Source organism: Rhinopithecus roxellana, chromosome 11 (genome assembly GCF_007565055.1).
Source record: "Rhinopithecus roxellana isolate Shanxi Qingling chromosome 11, ASM756505v1, whole genome shotgun sequence".
Lineage (NCBI taxonomy): Eukaryota > Metazoa > Chordata > Mammalia > Primates > Cercopithecidae > Rhinopithecus > Rhinopithecus roxellana.
The window spans coordinates 35854323-35862665 of NC_044559.1; positions in this window are offsets into that span (position 1 = coordinate 35854323).

Below are 8343 nucleotides of genomic sequence, written 5' to 3' on the forward strand. Positions count from 1 at the left end.
CACAGTCCCAGCACCTGGCATGTAGCTATTGCTCTGGCAAGTGCTTTTTATTCTCTATTACCAATTTGCAAGGACCACTGGAAGAAATTTGGTTTCTAGGGGCATCTTATGATTGTATCTTAGGGCGATGCCAACTTTCCTGCTATCAGCCCTTTTTTTTTTTTTGAGACAGGCTAGAGTGCAGTTGCACGATCTCAACTCACTACAACCTCTGCCTCCCGGGTTTAAACGATTCTCCTGCCTCAGCCTCCCAGGTAGCTGGGTCTACAGGTGCGAGCCACCATGGCTGGCTAATTTTTGTATTTTTAGTAGAGACGGGGTTTCACTATGTTGAACACGCTGGTCTTGAACTCCTGAGCTCAAGTGATCCACCCGCCTCGGCCTCCCAAAGTGCTGGGATTTACAGGTGTGAGCCACCTCACCCAGCTTCCTGCTGTCAGCTTTAATCTCATCTGCAGAAATTTCGATCATCTTGACACTCTATAGAACATCACAACGATCTGCTGCATTATGCTAATTTTACCTAATAAGCAAAGTGATGGCATTATTCTGATTTGACTTAATAAGCAGAAAGTAGCAAGCCCTTTAGATGTCTTATTAAGGCACATTAGAGGCAGAGGGTTGAAGAAAACCTCCATGAGTAGGCCTCCAAAGCCTACGCTGAATTTCTAGGGATTCGGTGGTTTGGAACACGTCAGGATACCTCCTCCAAAATGAAATATAAGTTACTATACCTTGTATTGTGTATTACTAAAAAGAAGACATGATGATTTGGGGGCCTTCTTGTATTTTTGGAGATATTATGTGCTATTATTGTACACTACTCCAACCCATTTTCCCAGTTGCCTATAAAGCTATTGGTTCTGAGTAGAGAGTAGAGCAAAAGAAGGTTATGAAGTAGATCCAGGATGTAATGCAGGCTGTCTTGCCCATTGGGCTTGATGACTCAACAGATCCAGTGATGCTCAGTGTCTGTGGCATATAGGGATATTATATGGAGTCTCTGGTAAACCCCAGTAGGAGGGTCCACAGGTCTCTGGAGCAAAGTCACGCCCTCTTCTACTACAATGATTCCTATTTTGAGAAAAACCTCCTGTATTACTACTAGGCCTAAACATGGGACATTAAGTAATTGTGCAATCCGAGCTGCCCACCAAAGCATAATGTTGAGTATGGGTAACAGCAATCCTTCATTCAGTGGAAACAGCATATAAGAAATTAGGCTCAAGTAGGTTAAGAATATACAAGTTGCACGAGCAAGTGACTCAATATCTTACAACACTTACTCCTGAGGTCTTGCTGCCTCTCCTTCAGTCCATGCCTATGGTCTCATGAGAGGATTCTTCTTCATCAGCTAAGGGGAAAAAAATGAAGGCCTGGTTTACAGATACTGCTTCATGACATGCTGGCACCAACCAGAAGAGGACTCCTACAATGTTTCAACTCCAAGGAGTGTCCTTAAAAAAGAGGTGAGAAATAAAATCCTCCCAGTGGGCAAAACATCAAACAGTACATTTGGTTGTTTTGCTTTTTCTGGGCCAAGACATGGTCACAAATATGGATCTATACTGATTCATGAAGAGTACGAAATAAGACTGGAATGTCTTCTGCCAGAAAGCAAGAAAATGCTCAAAGAAGGATGGTGACCTGTAAAAAAAGAAAAAGAAAAGAAAAAAGAAAAAGCCAGCCAGCCTGCAGGGACTCCCACTGTCTAAAATTTGAGAATCAAATAATAACATGAAGACAAGGAAGAGGAAGGCAGTGGCTCACGCCTGGAATCCCAGCACCTTGGCAGGCTGAAGCAGGCAGATCACTTGAGGTCAGGAGTTTGTGACTAGCCTGGACAATATGGTGAAACCCCATCTCTACTAAAAATACAAAAAAAATAGCCAGGTGCAGTGACACGCACCTGTAATTCCAGCTACTCGGGAGGCTGAGGCAGGAGAATTGCTTGAACCTAGGAGGCAGAGTTTATAGTGAGCTGAGATCGAGCCATTGCCCTCTAGCCTGGGTGACATAGAGAGACTCCATCTAAAAAAAAACAAAACAAAACAAAAGACAAAGAAGAAAAAATAATAATAATGGTTTATAACTCTTTGATTAAAATAAGAAACTGTAAGTCCACAGTGATAGAATTAAATTGAAAGTTTGACAAGAACAGGATACTTACATACATAGGAAAAGAGTAACTTATCAGTGGAGAAGTCTGGTGGTCTCCACTTTAACCAACAGATCAAATTGAAAATAGGTGGCCAGGCGTGGTGGCTCACGACTGTAATTCCAGCACTTTGGGAGGCCAAGGCAGGTGCTTCACTTGAGGTCAGGAGTTCGAGACCAGCCTGACCAACATGGTGAAACCCCATCTCTACTAAAAATACAAAAAAAAAAAAAAAAGAAAGAAAAGAAAATTAGCCGGGCGTGGTCACACATACCTGTAATCCCAGTTATTCGGGAGGCTGATTCAGAAGAATCGCTCAAATGCGGGTGGCAGAGGTTGCAGTGAACTGAGATCGTGCGATTGCACTTCAGCCTGTGTGACAAGAGCAAAATTCCATCTCAAAAAAAATAAAGATAGGAAGGAAGGAAGGAAGGAAGGAAGGAAGGAAGGAAGGAAGGAGGGAGGGAGGGAGGGAGGGAGGGAGGGAGGGAGGGAGGGAGGGAGGGAGGGAAGGAAGGAAGGAAGAAAATAGGTGCCACCTGATAGGATGCACAGGAAGAAAATGTCTCTCTCTGGCAGGCCTTCCAGGAATGCACATCTGAATCTAATTATGAGAAAACACTGGGAACCTAAATTAAAGGCCATTTGACAAAATAACCGGCCTATAATCTTCAAAAATGTCAAGTCATGAAAGACAAGGAAAGACCAAGAAACTGTTCCAGACTGAAGGACGCTAAAGAGCCATGACAACTCAATACACCATGGGATTCTGAACTGGATCCTTTTACTATAAAGGATATTGAAACAACTGCTGAAATCTGAAGTGGGGTTGGCAGATGAGATAACAGCAATTTCAACACTGATACTGATTTCAATACGCAGATGTTGGTTATTGTAGTGGGTTGAATGGTGTCCCCCGAAAAGATATGTCTTCATTTTAATCTCTGAAACCTGTGACCCATTTGAAAAAAGCATCTTTGCAGATGTAATTAACTTAAGAATCTTGAGATGAGATCATTCTGGATTATCTAGGTGAGCTGTAAATCCAATGACAAGTGTCCTCATAAGAGACACACAGAGAAGAGAAGACGCAAGATGAGAATGCCGTGTGAAAAGGGGGGCAGAAATTAGAGTGATGCGGCCACAAGCCAAGGAGCGCCTGGAGCTACCAAAAGCTGGAAGGAGCAAGGAAAGATCCTCCCCTGGAGCCTTGGGGTTTAGGGGAGGCACAGCCCTGCTGACACCTTCATTTCAGATTTCTGGCCTCCAGACTATGAGAAAATAAATTTCTGTTATTTTAAGCCATCAGGTTTGTGGTAATTCGTTATGACAGCCCCAGGAAACTAAATATAGTTGCATTGCGGTTACGTCAAAGAATGTTCTTATTTGCAGGAATTACACACTAAAGTACATAGGAGTGATAGACATAATGTCAGCAGCTTACCCTCAAATAGTGCAGGTGTTTTGAACTGTATTTGCACCTCTATTATAATTTTTAAATTGTTTTGAAATTTTAAAACTATTTTAAAACATTACTAGAGCAGTTGCCAGATCATGGAGGTTAGCAAGATTGCAACTTCCCAAGACCACTCCAAGCCACGCCTTAGTGATGGCCCAGGCTCCAAAGGATATGGGAATCACAGAGTACAAATAAAGAGTAACAAATCAGGTGTTGGAGTTTGCCTTCCAATATGTGTCTGCAACTATAGACTGTGCAAAAATTTATTCAAGCCACCCTAAGAAACCTCCTCTTGAGGGAGACAATGTGAGACTAGTGACCCAGTGTCGCAAAGACCTATTTCTCCCCTCAAGTCATTCTTTACCAGTTATTACTTTTGGCAGGCAATTCTCCATGGCATTTCAACTTACTCTGGACTAGCTTTACAAGGATGTGTGTGTAGCATAGTGTCTCTTTCCAGGTCAGAGGGCCGATGTGTTTCCTGACCAGGATCGTAGAGATAGAGACACCCAGAGACATTCCAGGATAGAAAAGTTTCCCTCTCCTCAGGAAAGATTTGCTTACATTCCAGAATACTTAAAGATAATGTCTCTCTCCAGAGAGGAGGATGGGCAGGTTTGCTAGCTGCCCCCTTATAAGATTGGAGGATTCCTATGCTTAGCATTTCTCAGTTGTGACACAAACTTGTGTATGTAGCATCTACCTGAGGTTGATCCACACTGACTCCTATGGGACTTCAGTGCACAGGGAACTGATGGAAGCATGAAGCCTGTTTAAGTCTGTTTTGTGTTGTTACAACAGAATACCACAGACAGGGTAATTTATTAAAAAGAAATTTATTTCTCATAGTTCTGGAGGCTGGGAAGTTCAATATCAAGATAATAGCATTTGGCGAGGGCCTTCTTGCTGCATCATCCCACGTCAGAGGGTGGGAGGGCAAGAGAGCATGACAGTGGGAGAGAAAGGGCTGAATTCCAACTCGTTGTTTTTTTTTTTTTTTTGAGACAGAGTCTAGCTCTGTCACCCAGGCTGGAGTGCAGTAGCATGATCTCGGCTCACTGCAACCTCTGCCTCCTGAGCTCAACCAATTCTCCTGTCTCAGCCTCATGAGTAGCTGAGAAACCACAGGTGCGTGCCACCACGCCAAGCTAATGTTTGTATTCTTAGTAGAGATGGGGTTTCACCATGTTGGCCAGACTGGTCTCGAACTACTCGCCTCAGTGATCCACCCACCTCAACCTCCCAAAGTGCTGGAATTACAGGTGTGAGGCACTGCACCTGGCCTGAACTCCCTTCTATAATAATCCCACTTTGACAATAACCCACTTCTGTAATAATGACAGTAATCCATTCATGAGGACAGAGCCCTCATGATCTAACCATCTCTTATTAGGCCCCACCTCCCAACACTGTTGCATTGGGGATTAAGTTTTCAACACATGAACTCTGGGGGGACACATGCAAACCTGGGGGGCACATGCAAACCAGAGGAAAGCTCATACTTCCTGCTGTGACCCAAGTAATAAAGTTTCTAATTCCCCCTTGGACTTGTTTCCTTCCCAGTCAAATCTATGGAAGTATGACAAGCAACCCTATCAGCCTCCCAACACCCTGCTGCTTGGGAACTGCTTGACTTCTTGACCATTACAAGATGGAAAAATCAAACCCCTTTATTTATTGATTAAGCCATATGCAGAACCTAGATTGTTACTTGACACATACTGCTTAATAGCTCCAAACTACAGATTGAAGTCCTCACTTTAAAAGGGATCTTTCTGAAGAAGATCAGTTTCACAGCTAAGAGTCAGTGCTGCTAGCAGACTTACTAACTCTGTTATATGTACCATGGCTCCTTAAACAGTGACAGCATCAATTCGAAAGTTCACAGTATAGATTTCACTTTCACAGGCCATGCCTGTCAAGTCACTTCCTGCAACAATGGCAGTTCAAAAGAGTTCTCATTAAGCCGACGGCAGTTCAAAACTGTTCTCATTAAGCCACCAAAAATTGGGACCCAAAAATTCTTACCACCATCAACACAGTTTCATGATAAAGTGCAATGAATGACTCAAATCCATTTGAAAAGAAAATACAATAAAATACAATGATAACTACTCTATCACAGGTAAAAACTATGGTCGTGCCTTGATGCATTTCGGGGTGATAAAATGAAGCATTCTAGGTCTTCTCAAGTTGCATCTTAGAAAACTTAAACGTAACTGCCAAAACCTATGACACTGGTTTTACAGGATATGAGTGGAAAAAACGGAAGGAATAATGGAAGGAAAAATCACACTTCCCTAAATACAATTTTACCATTTTATATAGGTCTATATTAGATAGGACTAATATTCAATTAGAGATTCAGAACCATTAGGACCACACATGTGGATTTATTACTGGGATTTGACCGTATGCAGTAATGGTAGCTGATAAAGTCTAGAAGGCTGTTGCCTTCATATCTAATACTGCAGCTTGAAGTCTGCAGGGCAGGCAGTTGGGAAGAAGGCTGTCAGGGGATGCAAAGCAGCAAGGACAAGATGGAACCCATGAGCATTGACTGGTACCCATGTCAGGCTCTCTCTGTCTCCAACCTTCATGATATAGGTATCCTGCAGAAGAACCCAGTGCTCTTTGTCATAGAGATAAACACATATCTGGTTGAGGATACACAGTCAGATGAGGAGTCAGTGAAGCTGAAGGAAGATCCAGGGAAAGATGGAACAGCTGCAGCTTGGTTCCTGCCCCACACCAAGGAGATAAGCCAGCAGATAAAATAACAATATGCATGGGCCACAAAAGCACCTGGAGACCCTTCCCCAACCTCTGAGCACAAAAAATAATACTCTTGATATAGTTGCTCCTCCACTCTGTCCTCCAAATCTCACACAAGTATGTCGCTTGTGGCACACCCTTACCTGGAAACATAGGAAAGGAAATTATGGGAAACACAGTTCAGCCTAACCAGATCAACACACTACAAAACCTCCACAGTCCATCTTTTGTCACCTTGGCAAGTATCACTTTAAATCACAATTTCCATATGAAGAAAATTCAAAATTTAGGCTTCTAGTTAAAGGAGTACAACTATCTTGTGCACAATTAACAACACACCAACTACTTTTCCAAAAGAGGCTATAAAATCTGTCTCTTGCTCTTTGGGTGTTCTTTGAGCTAATTCATACTCTCCCTTTGATATATTGTAGATTAAATACTGAGAAGATAGGAAAATAAGAGTGGGAAGAAAACAAGTTTTTTGAAAAAAAATACAATGACAACTACTCTACCACATGTAAAAACTATGGTCTAGCTTTGATGCATTTCAGGGTAATGAAATGGAGCATTCTAGATTGTCTCAAGTTTCTACATACAAACAGGCCAAGCATGGTGGCTCATGTCTGTAATATCAGCACTTTAGGAGGCGGAGGTGTGAGGATCACTTGAGCCCAAGAGTTCAAAACCAGCCAGGGCAACATAGTGAGATACCATCTCGACAAAAAATTAAAAATTTTATAAAGTATACATACAAATATATCCATATCAAAATAAGGAAGAAATACAACAGCACTAGCTCATTTCTACAACTGGTCATGCGGTCATATGGTCAGAGCTAGTATATACCACCTTCTTTTTTTTTTTTTATTATTCTTTTCTTTTTTTTTTGAGATGGAGTTTCGCTCTTGTTGCCCAGATTGGAGTGCAATGGCACAATCTCGGCTCACCACAACCTCTGTCTTCCAGGTTCAAGTGATTCTCCTGCCTCAGCCTCCCGAGTAGCTAGGATTACAGGCATGCACCACCATGCCTGGCTAATTTTGTATTTTTAGTAGAGACAGGGTTTCTCCATGTTGGTCGGGCTGGTCTTGAACTCCCGATCTCAGGTGACCTGCCCACCTCAGCCTCCCAAAGTGCTGGGATTACAGGCATGAGCCACTGCACCCGGCCCATATATATCACCTTCTACCACTCATTCCACATCCCTTTGCCCACAGGAAGCACCTCAGCAGGTTGTGGTTTCTTGGACCCAAACCATTAGGAGAAAAGCCTGAATTGCATTGTCATAAAAGGGATATACATAAGCATAAAGAGGTCAATCCACCAGAAGGGACCAAAAGTCAAAATCTGAACATACACATAACATAGCTTCAAAATATTAACATATAAAGCAAAACTTGGCATAACTAAAAGTAGAAAAAGTCACAATAGTGGCTCCACCAGAGTGGGAGCCAATCACACATCTCAAAAGCTGACAGAACATGCAGACAAATAATCATTAAGGATACAGAAGATCAGAACCACAATATTAACAAACTTGACTCTGAGAACATTGCCTCCAACAATGACAAAATACATACCATATGATCCCATTTACATAAAGTTCAAAACGAGGCTGGGCATGGTGGCTCACACCTGTAATCCCTGCACTTTGGGAGGCCGAGGCGGACTACTTGAGGTCAGGAGTTCGAGACCAGCCTGGCCAACATGGCAAAACCCCGTCTCTACTAAAAATATGAAAATTAGCTGGGCGTGGTGGTGCGTGCCTTTAAACCCAGCTACTAGGGAGGCCGAGGCATGAGAATTGCTTGAACCTGGGAGGCAGAGGTTGCAGTGAGTCGAGATCGTGCCACTGCACTTCAGCCTGGGCAACAGAGTGAGACTCTGTCTCGAAAAATAATAATAATAATAATAACGAGATAAAACAGATGAGGCAAATTAATCTATGGTG